This window comes from Amblyomma maculatum, chromosome 10 (genome assembly GCF_055883805.1).
Source record: "Amblyomma maculatum isolate TAMU_Amacu chromosome 10, ASM5588380v1, whole genome shotgun sequence".
Lineage (NCBI taxonomy): Eukaryota > Metazoa > Arthropoda > Arachnida > Ixodida > Ixodidae > Amblyomma > Amblyomma maculatum.
In genome coordinates this window covers 124,443,054-124,458,612 of record NC_139353.1, presented here as the reverse complement: position 1 = coordinate 124,458,612, position 15,559 = coordinate 124,443,054, and positions in this window count along the sequence as shown.

The following is a 15,559-nucleotide window of genomic DNA, read 5'->3' as shown; positions in this document are numbered from 1 at the left end:
AGCACAGTGAATGGACGCAAACGAAGATCCGCAAGCGAAGCCAGCAAATGGCAACCATATAATCTGTTCCGTAATCTCCCTAAAGGCGGAGTCTGATCCCAAGGTTTTTGTTATTCTTATTCATGCATGCCCCCATTTCTTCTTTAAATATGAAATTTTAAAATACTTTGTCTCTCGCAACATACTATCTTGACAGGGGCACAATGGAAAAACTCGCCTCTCGTGAGCGGCTGCGCATGCTTAAGTGCAAAGCCTATGCAAGCAGAAGGTCGATCCCCTGACAGCTCGCCTGCCGTCGTCTGACACTCCACTGCCATCGCCTTTGTGCAAATTGTAGTATATTGTCGTGAAGTTTAGCACTTTTGTTTCTTTCCTTGTTGAAACTCAAAATCCTCCGGCTCGAAAAAATTATTTAAGACGCAAGGTGCCAGCAGGTTTTCTTGCAACGATCGGAACCCTGCCTCACTGTTTCCACAATGTTCCACACTAGTCTAGTGTCTTTTGGCTTCTTTCCTCGAAGGCGCCTTGTCTTATTAACTTCAGGGCTGCCAAGACCAATAGAGATTCTGGTCTTATACGAGCACTTCACACCTAAGCTGCCTCCGAGTGCAAGGCAGGCCACTAAAGCATTCTTTTCATAACCATTCGGTGCTTTAAGGCCTTTTATCGCTCATGACTTGACGATGTGTTCGTGCATGTGTCCGTGCGTTTCCGGCAGCTGTGAATCACCTTCAGAAAAAATAAAATTGTTTCAGTACCCATAATTAAGCAATCAATGTTTTAGTAGTAGGTGTATCAACAATAGTTAACAATAATTATTCTTTAAGTGGACTAATTAGTTAATAGTACATGATGAAGTTTAATGCTTCAAGGCTAATTAGCTAATAATGCAATGATAGTAAATAATTATCACGACTAATCAGCGAATTCCAGTTCCAGTTCAGTCGTTCAGTCGTGTCCGACTCTTCGTGACCCTATGGACCATGTCACGCCACGCTTTCCGGTCTCTCACTATCTTCCTAACATCACATAACTTCATCTGCAGCGCCTCGAGGATGCCATCTAATTATCGCATTCGCTGCTTACCCCTTCTCCGGCGACCCTCAACCTTTCCCAACATCAAATCTTTCTCCAGCGACTCCTCTCTTCTCATCAGATGACCAAAGTAGCTGAGCTTTAACTTTAGAATTTGACTCTTCAATGAGCAGTCAGGGTTTATGGTCGACAATATCGACAGATTTGATCTTCTGGCAGTCCAAGGAACTCTCAAGAGTCTTCGCCAGCACCACAATTCAAACGCGTCAATTCTTCGGCGGTCAGCCTTTTTCACAGTCCAACTCTCGCATCCATACATCACAACTGGTAAGACCATAGCACGAGTTTACGGATCTTGGTTGGCAGTGTACTGTCTCTTCTCTTTACTAGGCGGTCAAGGCTAGCATGGCTCTCTTTAACAGAAGCAGGCGTCTCCTAATTACATGGCTGCAGTCTCCTTCCGAAGTAATCTTGCAGCCCAAAAAGAGAAAATCTGTCACAGCTTCCACTTCTTGACCATTGATGCTCCAGGACTTGATAGGCAGACGCCATAATCTTTGTCTTTTTAATGTTCAGTTTAAGCCCCAACTTCTCACTCTCTTCTTGTACGCGCATCAGAAGTCTCTTGAGTTCCACTTCACTTTCTGCCATTAAAGTGGTATCATTCGCATATCTAAAGTTGTTGATACGTTTTCCAGCAATCTTCACTCCAGCTGAAGACTCGTCCAGACCGGCCTTCCTCATGATGCACTCTGCATATAGGTTAAATAGGAAGGGCGACAGTATGCACCCTTGTCTCACTCATTTCCCAAACGGAAACCAATCAGTAAGACCATGCCCAGTCCTGACTGTGGCCTCTTGTCCTTCATACAGGTTCCTGAGGAGACAGATGAGGCGAATTGGAACTCCCATCTCTTGGAGAGCTTGCCGCAATCTGCTGTGATCTACGCAGTCAAACGCTTTCGCATAATCAATAAAGCAGAAGTAGATGGGTTTCCGGAACTCTCTTGCTTTTACCATGATCCAGCGAAGGTTGGCAATTTGGTCTCTAATTCCTCTGCCCTTGCGAAACCCAGCTTGCACGTCCGGAAGCTCCCGATCCACATACTGCTGCAGCCTTCCTTGGAGGATTTCCAACATCACCTTGCTAGCATGCGAAATAAGCGCGATCGTGCGGTAGTTGCAACAATCTTTGGCACTGCCTTTCTTTGGAATGGGGATGCAAACTGACCTCCTCCAATCCTGTGGCCACTACAGGGATGTCCAAATCGTCTGACATAATGTATGCTGAATGTTAACAGCGTCATGGTTGAGGTTTTGAAGCAGCTTAGCTGGAATGCCATCAATTCCGCTAGCTTTGTTCTTAGCAAGGCTGTCTAAGGCCCATTCAACTTCACTCCTCAGGATGCCCGGCTCGAGATCAGTAATCACAACCGTCTTATGTTGGGTTTGCACATTCGGGTCTTTCTTGTACAGTTCTGTGTATTCCTGCCACCTCTTCTTTATCTCTGAGGCTTCAGTGAGGTCCTTGCCTCGTTTGTCCTTTATCACGCCCAGCGTAACACAGAAGCTTCCTTTGATATCTTTGATTGTCTTATACAGAGCTCTTGTGTTCCTTAATTGGCTGTTGTCCTCAACTGTTTGGCACTGTATGTTTAGGAAGGCATTCTTACCTCTCCTTGCTATTTTCTGAAAATCCGCATTGAGAACCTTGTATCTTTCTCTTTCCCCCATAACTTTTGCGATCCTCCTTTCCTCAGCTATTTGCAAAGCCTCTTCAGATAACCAGTTTGCTTTCTTGCATTTCTTTTGCTTTGGAACTACCTTAATAGCAACTTCTTGTATTATATCACGAACATCAGTCCACATCTCTTCGGGCTCTCTGTCTTCTAGATCTAATACTTGAAATCGATTTCTCATTTATACAGCATATTCTAATGGAATTCGATCGAGATCACACCTGAAAAGTCTTCTAGTTTTCTGCGTTTTCCTCAATCGAAGCTTAATTTTGACAACAAGAAGCTGATGATCGGTGCCACAATCGGCCCCAGGCCTTGTTTTTACTGTTGGTATAGCGCTTCTCCATCTCTGCCGGCAATTAATATAATCGATCTGATTCCTGTACAGACCGTCCGGTGAAGTCCATGTGTACAGGCGCCTCTTGTGCTGTTGAAAATTAGTATTCGCTATGATCAGGTTGTTTTCTTGACAAAACTCTACTAGCCTCTGCCCAGCTTCATTTGGCTCGTAAAGACCGAACTTGCCTATAATTCCGGATATTTCTTCACCCCCGAGCTTAGCATTCCAGTCTCCTATGAGAAAAACGACGTCTGATGATGGGTGCGGTCTAAAAGGCATCGTAGGTCCGCATAAATTCTCTCAACGTCAGCTTCTTCAGCAGTAGTGGTCGGTGCATAGACTTGGATAACTGTTATGTTGAATGTGTGACCTTGGATCCGAAGTGAAATCATTCGGTCGTTTTTGGGGGTTGTACCCTAGCACTGCTTTGCCCATTCTTCTGTTCACCATGAGAGCGACCACATTCCTTCTCTTGGATTCGTGCCCACAATAAAAGACATAGTGGTCGCAGGAGTTAAATTCTCCCATTCCGGTCCACTTGAGCTCGCTGATACCCAAGATATCAAAGTTCAATCTGTCCATTTCTCACTTGACGACATCCAGTTTACCTTGCATCATACATCTTACATTCCATGTTGCTATGTGATATATCTCCTTGCAACATCGGACTTTCCGGTCGCTTCCCGACACATCCACAACTGAGCGTCCTTTTGGCTTTAGCCCAGCCGCTTCATTCGTCCTGGAGCTACTAGGAATCGCCCTTTGTTCAACCCCAGTAACATGTGGGACGCCTTCCAACCTGGGGGGCTCATCTTCCAGCGCCATATCTTTAATGGCATTGTGACTGGTCACAGGGTTTTCTTGGCAGTAAATACTGGAGTGGGTTGCCATTACCTTCTCCAGTGAATCACATTTTGTCAGAACTCTCTGCCGTGACCTGTCTATCTTGGGTGGCCCTACACAGCAGAGCTCACGACTTCATCGAGTTTCGCAAGCCCCTCCGCCACAAGGCAGTGATCCATGAAGGGGAATCAGCTAATTAGTCAATGATAATTAGTTACAGTGAATATGTTACTTATTTAATAATAATCAGGTACTATGTCGATGATGATTAGCTAATTACTAAGCTTTGACTCTCGTGGGTGCGCCCGCAAGATTCCGCGAGATACCACGAGACTGACCTCATCACCTGGTGGCGTCATGTCCAGTCGTGAGGGCATGACCGAATGTGACGTTATGATGACGTTGCATCGGGTCGTGTCTAATCCCCAGAACTGCCGTTATCGTGACGTCACGTCCGCTCCTGACAGCCGACGTCACCAGGTGATTCACGGATATACGATACTGACCACGCCGGCCGTCTGATCCAGGCGTCCGTACGGCGCATTTGTTTTGGCGCTTTCTGAACGCCGCACCACACAACATACCGAAACAGGCATTAGAGGTACTTCAAACTAGTTTACAGGAAAGATAAAGCACAGTATCTGTCTCCATTCTGCGCGGACACGTGACTGAGCCCCAAAGAAAAAAAAAGAAGGTAGGAATGAATGAACAGAGAAAGAGGTGCCGCAGTGGAGGGCTATAGATCACCGCGCTATAAAAGCTTTCTCCTCATCGCACTTTGGTGGTCGAAAATGGCCCCTAGAAATTTTTTTTCACATCCGCTCTGACGTCAGCACTACGTGACTTATGTGAATACACTGTTAATTCTGTATAAAGTGCTGAGTTTTTTTTACGTTTATGCATATACACCACCGGCGACAGCGTCAGCGAAGTTCGAGAAATTACTTTACATTACTATGGTAAATACAGCATTATACTGTTCTGTAATGATTACCTATGCACGTCGAAATTCAGAATTCACTGATCGACGATGTTATCGCAGTAGTGATTGTAGCATTTTAATTTTACCGAAGTTGAACCATGCTGGCGAGATGGTACAGCTATGACCATTAAAATCAGCAATACAAAGTTGAAAGCATGGAGGAAGAGAAAATATTTTCTGTGCAAGTGCCACTAGCAACGAGTGAGTGTAGTTTGCTCCTGATTTGTCAACGCTTGAATGTCGCGACAAAAGCAGCCAACCAATACGATGGTTTTGCGCAATCGCCTTCTCTTTTCCGACGTTTAACCACACACTAAACCCTCCAATGAAGTCCCTCTTTAGCTAGTGCTTATTTTGTTGCAGGATAACGCAGAGGCTCAAGTCGGGCGAGAACAAGAGCAAGCCGGGCAAACAAACCAAAATGAGTACCTAGTGCAATCTGTGTGGTTTGCTAACAAGGTCAATTGCATTGCCGGGCACTGCTCTGCCGTCGTTAGTGTGTTGCCGGTTAATGGGCACATCCCGTCGTTCGGTTAAGTTTCAGAGACCCAGTATAGGCATGGCAAATCTCCACGTAGGAGACAGGCAATTACGGTGTTATCATCAAGCCAGCTGTTCCTCGGTTGGAAGCGCCTTCTTCATATGAATGTCAAGCGGATGGCGATTACATATCAGCCGTGGATATAGAATCCCAGCTTCAATAATACAAGGGCGGGAAAGCTATAGTTCCAATCCGAACCCTACCGAAGAGGTGGCCTTGGGTTGGAGCCTCCATCCCGCATTCCGGAGGTATCATTTTCGATCCCTGGTGTCACCAGGTAGCCATCGGTTTTCAACGGGTACGAGATATCCTCCTGCCTGATGTTTGGCTCTTTTTGGGTGAAAATTTTGGGAACGATATCATGGAACAAACCATGACCACTTCTTTCGCATGCTATCGTCGATATTTTTGTTGTTTTTCCTTAACCTTTCATTTAAGCAACGCAATCTGTGGTCTAGGCATGGTGTTTTGTACAGTACTTCTTTTACGTGAAAGCCGTCTTGCGTTTCTTGTCGCACTATTTTGGCACGAGAAAGAATTTACATGAGGCATGCAAATGCGCTAACAATTCTGAAGAGAGCAATGTACTCGAGAGGCACAAAGACGAAACAGTGCGCGAGCTGTTTAGGGCAAATGAAAATAACCGCACAGCAGCTGACTGCGTAAGCAATAGTTTTAAAAATAAAATACAATACGTATCTTGATGCACAAAAACGAACAAATCTCTCAGGATGTTATTATTTTACCCTTTAATTTGTTGTTTTTTTCACGCACCGCAACGAGATGAATTGTAGCGTTCTATTCAAACAGGAGCGGCTTGCTGGATTTATTTCTATTACACTAAGCTTTCTTACTTCTTGCCGGCTAGTCTCAGAATACTTGGTCAAGCATCTCGGCCAAGTACATGTGGATGATTCCTTTAGAATAAAGAACTCTGTGGAGATAATATTTGAGATCAAGGGATATGATAAGAAGAGACTTTCTGGATATTCACTTGATATTGAAGACATGTACTATTCTATCCCACAAGAAAGCTTGTTGAAAGAACTACGAGAAACGATTGAGAAGCAGGCTATTGTATTCCAGAATTCAGCGGGGGTGTCTGTGGATACATTCTTGGAGTTGATTGCAGCCTATCTCAAGTCAACTCTTGCATCCCATGATGGAATATTGTATGTACAAAGGAGTAGTGTATGCATAGGTTCGAGAGTTGCTCTTGTTCTGAGCGATGTGTACCTAGCCGCATGTTACAAAAGGATTCTGGCGGCTACCAAACATAAAGGCATTGTAAAGATAGTTCGGTACGTTGACGACTTTCTGGTATTGTGTGAATTACAGAAAGGACAGGCAACTGATCACCTAAAAGACACAACCCTTGCTGTGTATGAAGAAAGTTGCCCTGATCTAAGATTCACCTAGGAACTTGCAAAGGAAGGTGTTTTGCGCTTCCTGGACATGAATCTTGAATTCTTACCAGAACACTTATGTTGGACTTACCAGCCAAGAGCAAACAGGCAGTTTCTTCCGTGTATGTCCCAACATTCAAAGACAGTAAATAGAGGTGTTGTGAAGGCTGCATTGACATCGGCTCTCTACAAATCATGCCACCACCATGTTAAAAAACGTTTTCTAAGCCAGACTGAGAGGCTTCTGTAGGCAGGGTATCCTGAGCATTTGCTGTGTAGCATAATAGAAAGCATTGTCCTGTCAATCAAGCGAAGGATTCGAAAAGAAAACCTGACTCAAGGAAACAAGTGGTCAGTGGTATCTAATGAAGATTGGTCAAAGACATGGCATCCGGATTATTCCGACGGCACCAAACAGAGCTAAAGGGATGTGTGTGCAGGTTAGCAACCAGGACTGCAACTCTGGATGCAAAACTTCGCGCCGAACTAGATACTCTAAGTGTATTCAGGGGTTGTTTATGAGATTCCCTTGCTTTGTGGAAAGAAATATATTGGACAGACAGGAAGATACCTCAATGACAGGATTAGAGAGCACGCTATGGCAATATCGGACATGTCTGGCACAAATCTCGCTGTGCACTGAAAAGACTGCGTTGGTTGTAGAGACCAAAAATGTCCGGCTGACCTTCACAATGTTAAGGATATGAAAAGGATGAGGGACAAGTTAGCCAGAGAGATTTATGAAGCATATGCAATCTGTAACTTGGGAGGCCAATGTGTCAGCATGCGAAGACATGGCATCCGGATTATTCCGACGGCAGCAAACAGAGATAAAGGGATGTGTGTGCAGGTTAACAACCAGGACTGCAACTCTGGATGCAAAACTTCGCGCCGAACTAGGTACTCTAAGTGTATTCAGGGGTTGTTTATGAGATTCCCTTGCTTTGTGGAAAGAAATGTGTGGTGGTTTTGTTGAAGAAGGAAGTAGAATTTTTGCGCAAACCGGCAGGATGTTAAAGACAAGAGAGAAGTTGGCTGCAGACGTGAAGTGAAGGACGATGTGCGGTTTCCAGTTAATATAGTTGTCAGTGCAGCGTTATCCTTGTGTGCCTGTGTACCTCTTGCGCTTTGTGTTGTTGTTACCTGCTCTGCTGCCTTCTTCCAAGAGATCTTTTCTACAACACTGAATGCATTTTAGCATTTACTGCTCTCCTTTGTCCTCAAAAGCATGTCGCGTTTCTCGTAGAAGCGACATAATTCACATTGAAGAAAGTGTGCTTTCCGTCCTGCGGCTTTTTTATAGTGTGAAACGAAATAAGTAAGCGAAAATCTCAAGTTCGCCTAGTTAACGTCCTTCTGCACAGTCGTGTTGCTCCTGTAAATACTATAACTATGTATGTTGTATCTTGTGCATACGCAAACCAAATTTAACGTACAATGTAGAGCAAAATTTTCACTTACTGGATAGAGTATATTGAATCGCTTTGAGAGTTTTCCCACGCAGGAAAACATGCGTTCGGGGAAGGAAGTGGATGACTGCAAAAAAAAAACATGGTACAAGCACATGTGAGATACTGGGAACGCGTGAAACTGCGATGGAGCAGAGAAGGTACACAAATAATTTGCCTGTTGCATCGCTATGATTAGGACATGCAAACTTGATGGGTGCGCAGACAGTTTAGCAACATGTGTGGCCTGACTTTGAACTTGGGTTTAAAATAATAGCTTCCTGATATTTGTGTTCCTTGAGCATAACCATGATAAAATGACATTCGCTGCATGAGGAAGCTGCATTATGCATGCGTCATATCTCAGCTCGCTGACCCTCGCAGGAACCACCTTCACAAAGCCAACTGCGCAAACTTTCGATCTTCATGTCCCCATTGATTTTTTACCATGTCGCATAGTTGAAGATGTATAAGCCTATCATGGCAGGTTGCTCGACTGGCCGCCACTTGAAAGTGACCCTGGCAACGTGTAACGCTAGAACCCTATCCAGTGCCGCTAGTTTAGCAGTGCTGTTATAGGAACTAGAGGTTATAAAATAGAATAGCATGGGGCTTAGCGAGGTTAGGAGGCTGAATGAGGCATATACTGTACTGAAGGGCGGGCATGTACTGTATTATCGAGGTTTACCGGAGACGCGAGATCAAGCAGTAGGTTCTTTGTCAGTAAGTATATAGCTGGCAGTATAGATGAATTCTATAGCATTAATGAGAAGATGGCAGGCCTCGTAATTAAACTTAGCTGTATAAACTGAATGCTGTACAAGTCTACGCACCTGCGTGTATTCATGATGACTAGGCAGTTCAAAGCTTCTACGAATATGTAGAATTGGCATGGTAGAAAGGAAAGACGCAATATACTGTACTGATGGGCGACTTCAACGCCAAGGTAACGAAAAAGCACGCAGGGGACCAGGCAGTGGATGATTATAGTATCGGTTCTAGGAACAGCAGTGGGACTAACTTGTTGAGATTGCCGATCACAATAATTCAAGAATCATGAACACCTTCTTCAGCAAACGGACGAACCGGAAGTGGACATGGAAACGTCCTAACGAAGAGACTAAAAATGAAATTGACTTCATAATGTGCTCTAACCCCGCCGTTATGCAGGATGTAAAGGTTATGCGGAGAGTGCAGTGCAGTGACAACAGGATGGTAAGTTTTCGAATTAGTTTAAATCTGAAGAGGGAACGAAACCGATTAGTAAGAAGAAAGTTAACCAGCACGGCAGAATCTGCATTGGAGTAATGTGAAAGCATATACTGCTATTTGCTGCTTCTGGTTGCTACAAGTTGCTTAATCTACTTCTTGTTTGCCCATTTTAGTCTTTGGTGCTTTCAAATTGCGCGCCAATCGCTTCCTATGTCGTTTTCTGGTTCTACTTTCAGTTGCGGGACGTCACATCCTTGACGCCACATTAATTCACTTCTTTTTTACCCATTTTAGTTTTAGGTACTTGCAAATTGAGCGCCAATCTCTTCATATGCCCTTTTCCGGCTTCACTTCCGGTTGCATAATGTCACATCATGACGTCACCCTTATATACTACCATAATTAGTTGATTTAGTCTTTCGTAATTTCGAATTGCGCGCCAATTCCTTCCTCTGCCCTTTTTTGTCCCCACTTCAGGTTGCGTGATGTCACATGTTGGAGGTCACCTCAATTGACTGATTTAATAAACTATTTTAGTATTTCATACATTCAAATGTGGCGCTAAGACATTGGCTAATGAGACCACTTTCGCCTCTACCTTAAAAGTTTTCTTCTTTTAAATAATTATCTAATTAACTTATTGGCCTAATTGCTTTTCCCGACATAACTTTACGTCACCCTCTATCGATTGACACCACTCATTAACCTCTACCATTTTTCAATTACTCACAACTGCTGCGGACACGATTTTGCGCATTTTGCCTGTAATTAATAAACAATTAAATTAGTGGACTCATTATATTCGGGACACAACATTACGTCAGCCTATATCGATTGACGCCACTCATTACCCTTACCACTTCTCAATTACTCACTAAATGCTACGGATACAATTTCGCGTGTTTTTTCTGTCATTAATTACCCAATTATATCATTGGCCTATTAGTTTTTTACACAACATTACGTCATCCTCTATTGATTGACACCACTCATCAACCTCTACCACTTCTCAATTACTCACAACTGCTGCGGACACGCTTTTCCGGATGCTGCCTGCGGACGCTGTCTGCGGACATGGCCTGCGGACGCGGACTGCGGACAGAAATCTGTGAACATAGTGAAGTAATGCTCTCGCATTATAAATCCATCAACGAATTAGTGATGAGGAGGAGAGCAGAAGAGATCAGGATCTTGCTACAGAATAGATATTCAGCTCTAACCGAGGATGACGTTAGCCTAGAAGCAATGAAAAATATTTTCAGATATCATTACGGAGTGTGCTAGAGAGTGTTAGAGATGATACCGGTAAGCTGTCTCAGGAGACGAAAGATTTGATTAGGAAACGCCAAAGTATGAAAGCTTCTAGTCCAACAGATCAAATAGGATTGGCAGAGATATCAAAGCTAATCAGTAAGAGTAAACTGACTGATATAACGAAGTATAACATGGATGTAGAAAATTGAGCATGCAATAACGAACGGAGGAAACCTTAAAACGATGAAGAAGAAATTGGGCGCAGGCACAATAAGATGTATGCAATTAGGGACAAGGCCAGGAAATGTCATCACGAATATGGACAAGATAGTCAAACTAGACCAGGAGTTCTATACTGATCTCTACAGTAGCCAAAGAAGTCAGGACGAAGTTAGATTGGAGGTAGGAAAATGCATTCAGACGTTCCGCATCTGGCGAAAGCCGAAGTTAAAAAAGCATTCAGTTCAGTTCAGTCGTTCTGTCATGTCGGACACTTCGTAATACTATGGACCATATCACGCCACGCTTTCCGGTCTCTCACTATTTTTCTAGCGTCGCATAACTTCATCTGCAGCGCCTCGAGGATGCCATCTAACCATCGCGTCCGCGGCCTAGCCCTTCTCCGGTTACCCTGAACCTTTCCCAACATCAAATCTTTCTCCAGCGACTCCTCTCTTCTCATCAGATGACCAAAGTAGCTGAGTTTTAAATTTAGAATTTGACCCTCCAATGAGCAGTCAGGGTTTATGTTGGACAGTATCGACTTATTCGATCTTCTGGTCGTCCAAGGAACTCTCAAGAGTCTCCACCAGACACACAATTCAAACGCGTCAATTCTTCGGCGGTCAGCCTTCTTCACAGTCCAACTCTCCTATCCATACATCACAACTGGTAAGACCATAGCACGAGTTTGCGGATCTTGGTTGGCAGTGTACTGTCTCTTCTCTTTACTAGGCGGTCAAGGCTAGCATGGCTCTCTTTAACAGAAGCAGGCATCTCCTAATTTCATGGCTGCAATCTCCTTCCGGGGCAACCTAGGAGCCCAAGAAGAGAAAATCTGTCACAGCTTCCACTTCTTGTCCCTTGATGCTCCAGGACTTAATAGGGCAAGACGCCATGATCTTTCTCTTTTTAATGTTCTGTTTAGGCCCAAACTTCTCACTCTCTTCTTGTACGCGCATCAGAGGTCTCTTGAGCTCCACTTCACTTTCTGCCATTAAAGTGGTATCATTCCAACAATCTTCACTCCAACTGAAGACTCGTCCATACCGACCTTCCTTATAATGCACTCAGCATGTAGGTTAAATAGCCTGGGCCATGCCCAGGTCTGATTGTGGCCTCTTGCCCTTCATACAGGTTCCTGAGGAGACAGATGAGGTGAATTGGAACTCCAATCTCTTGGAGAGCTTGCCACAATCTGCTGTGATCTACGCAGTCAAATGCTTTCGCATAATCAATAAAGTAGAAGTAGATGGGTTTCTGGAAATTTCGTGCTTTTTCCATGATCCCCCGAAGGTTGGCAATCTGATCTCTAGTTCCTCTGCCCTTGCTAAACCCAGCTTGCACGTCCGGAAGCTCCCGATCCGCATACTGCTATAGCCTACCTTGGAGAATTTTCAACATCATCTTACTAGCATGCGAAAATAAGCGCGATCGTGCGATAGTTGGAACAATCTTTGCCACTGCCTTTCTTTGGAATGGGGCTGTAAACTGACCTCCTCCAATCGTGTGGCCACTGCAGGGCTGTCCAAATTTGCTGACATAATGTATACAGATCGTTACCAGCATCGTCATGGTTGGGGTTTTGAAGCAGCTCAGCTGGAATGCCATCAATTCCGCTGGCTTCGTTCTTAGCAAGGCTGGCTAAGGCCCTTTCAACTACACTCTTCAGGATGCCCGGCTTGAGTTCGGTAATCACAACCGTCTTATGTTGGGTTTGCACATCCGACTCCTTCTTGTACAGTTCTTCTGTGTATTCCTGCCACCTCTTCTTTATCTCTGAAGCTTCCATGAATTCCCTGCCTCGTTTGTTCTTTATCACGCTCAGCTAGGTAGTGTAAGGAACTCTATGGCCTGTCATCATCATCATCATCAGCAGCAGAAACCTGATTATACACACTGCAGGGTGAAGGCCTCTCCAATATTTCTTCACTTAACCCGGTTCTGTGCTAGCTGCATCCACTTGACCCCTGCGAACTTCTTAATCTCATCCGCCCACCTAACTTTCTGCCACCCCCTGCTACGCTTCCCTTCCCTTGGAATCCAGTTTGTTACCCTCAGCGACCATCGGTTATCCTCTCTTCGCACTACATGTCCTGCCCATGTCCATTTCTTCTTCTTAATTTCCACTAGAATGTCGGTAACTTGAATTATTTCTCTGGCCCACTCTGCACGCTTTCTATCTCTTAATGTTACCCCAACCATTTTTCGTTCCATAGCCCTCTGGGTTGTCCTCAACTTAAGTAGAACTCTCTTGGTTAGCCTCCACGTTTCAGCCCCATAGGTGCAACTGTTGTATACTTTTCTCTTGAGCGATACCGGTAAGCTGCTAGTCATAATCTGCGAGTGCTTGCCAAATGCGCTCCATCCCAATCTTATTCTTCTTATTTCCTTTTCATGGTCCGGATCTGCGGTTACTACCTGTCCTAAGTAGACATATTCGCCTACTACTTCCAGTATTTCTCTACCTAATGTAAACTGCTGTTCCTTCCAGAGGCTGTTGAACATTACCTTAGTCTTCTGCATATTGATTTTCAAGCCTACCTTTCTACTTTTTCTGCCTAGGTCATCAATCATTATTTGCAGTTCATCCCCCGAGTTGCTTAGCAAGGCAATGTCATCAGCAAATCGCAGATTACTCAGGTATTCTCCATCTACCCTTATCCCTAACTGCTCCCATTCCAAGTCTCTGAATACATCCTCTAAACAAGCTGTGAATAGTACTGGGGAGATTGTGTCTCCTTGCCTAACACCTTTCTTTATGGGAATTTTGTTACTTTCTTTATGCAAAACTATGGTTGCTGTGCAGCCACTATATATATCTTCCAGCACTGTACGATCCTGTACGATCCTATGGCCTGTACGATACTTTATGGTGCTCTTGGCACGAGGCAGGGCGACGGCGGCACCACTCAGAATAAAGCCTGGCACGACGTAGGCATGGCTGACAGCTTTCTCACAAACAGCACAGATCTTGGAATCACTGTCTTATAGTTTCAGCTGACTGTAATGCATTCCTTTGCGGCGATGGGTGGTAGCTGGTGTTGTCTTGGCTGCACGAGTCATTGTACGAAACGCAACACACTGATTTACCACTGAGTTTCCGAGAAAGCATAGTATCGCGACCAATTCAATCGGTTCCACCCGACGCCTCCTCTGCACCTGAGAGCGCATGTATGTTTAGAACATTTCATGAGGGTCTACTACCGACACAGCATGATTCTGATAGAAGAGTTTGGCCTCGCAGGTGGTACGCTCTTAATCCGGTTCCACATAAGTAGAACTTCAAAAATGTTCCACTTTTTAGCGGCACTGGAACTAATGTGGAACCAGATTAGGAGTGTAGGCGATGATTGAAATAGGATGCTGTGTCGACGATCTTTCGGCACACGACATAAGCTAAACCGCCGGCCGCAGTCCGCCGGAGCCGCACGGCGGATTGTTTGCGAGCCTGCGTCAAAAAAAAGAAGCTTGCTAAAATCTGTTGATCTCCTAAATAATACGCGAATCGATTACTTAATGTAAAAAAAAATCTTACTGAAGAACGCTGATCTCCAAAGAGATGCTGTGCATAATTGTGATAGAAGCGAATTTCCGCTTGTAGCTGCTCCCACCTGTTTAAATGTCGCTCAGTTAGCCCGATCAGCTCCTCTGCTAAGGCCTTGAAGAGATTACATTTTTTTCTCTAAGATAGGTTGGCCGTAAAGCTATTCCAGGAACAGACCATTTATTACAGCACTGAATTCCGAACCACCATCCGCTGGAGCTTTGGTGTGTAACAGTTTAGGCCTAGCGGCGACTAGGTGGCAGTGCACGGCCAGAGCGTCGTCGTTGGCCGCTCTCGTGGGCAGCACCGTTGCGGAAAGCTCGCTGCATTCAGTGCAGCAAATGTTGCGAATTTGTCATCTACTTTCTTGACGCGGCTGGTGTCGGTCATACTTTGATGTACCGCCTAAAATGTGTTACGCTGAGCAAACGATTCTGAGAGGACGGAATAGGGCTGCATGCTGCGCCGTCGGGTGCGTACTCTCGAAGGTTGTGTCCGTCGATCGGTACGCTATAGGCAATACCTTTACGACTTGCTGCTCTTAAAACTTGCTTTAGTGTGCGAAGTGCACGCAGTTCAAACTGCATGGTCTGCCTGCGCGCTTAGAAACTTTGCATCCGGGCTCGGCGAACGTTCCGTACCCTTCCGTCGGCGACACCGCCGCTGAGCTTAGTAATGGATAGTCGTGATCAGCAGGGTGGTTACGTATGGCATGTAAGAATTCAACGGGAATTTCATAACTGCTTTCCCTCATAGCGCAATCATTTTCGTAGCATACCGAAGGCCTATAAAATTTTGTGTACGCGTAATTAATGTTCATCCATGCCATTAATTGCAAAACACATTTTTTTGTCCGTGTAACAGTGGGTAGAAAAAAATAATAACTTGAACAAATTGTATTCGGTTGGAAGGACATTACGTTTTCCATGTGGCAAGGGTAGACAATAATCTAACTAGCAGCGAGGCGAATTCAGGGTCGGTATTGAGAAAAAA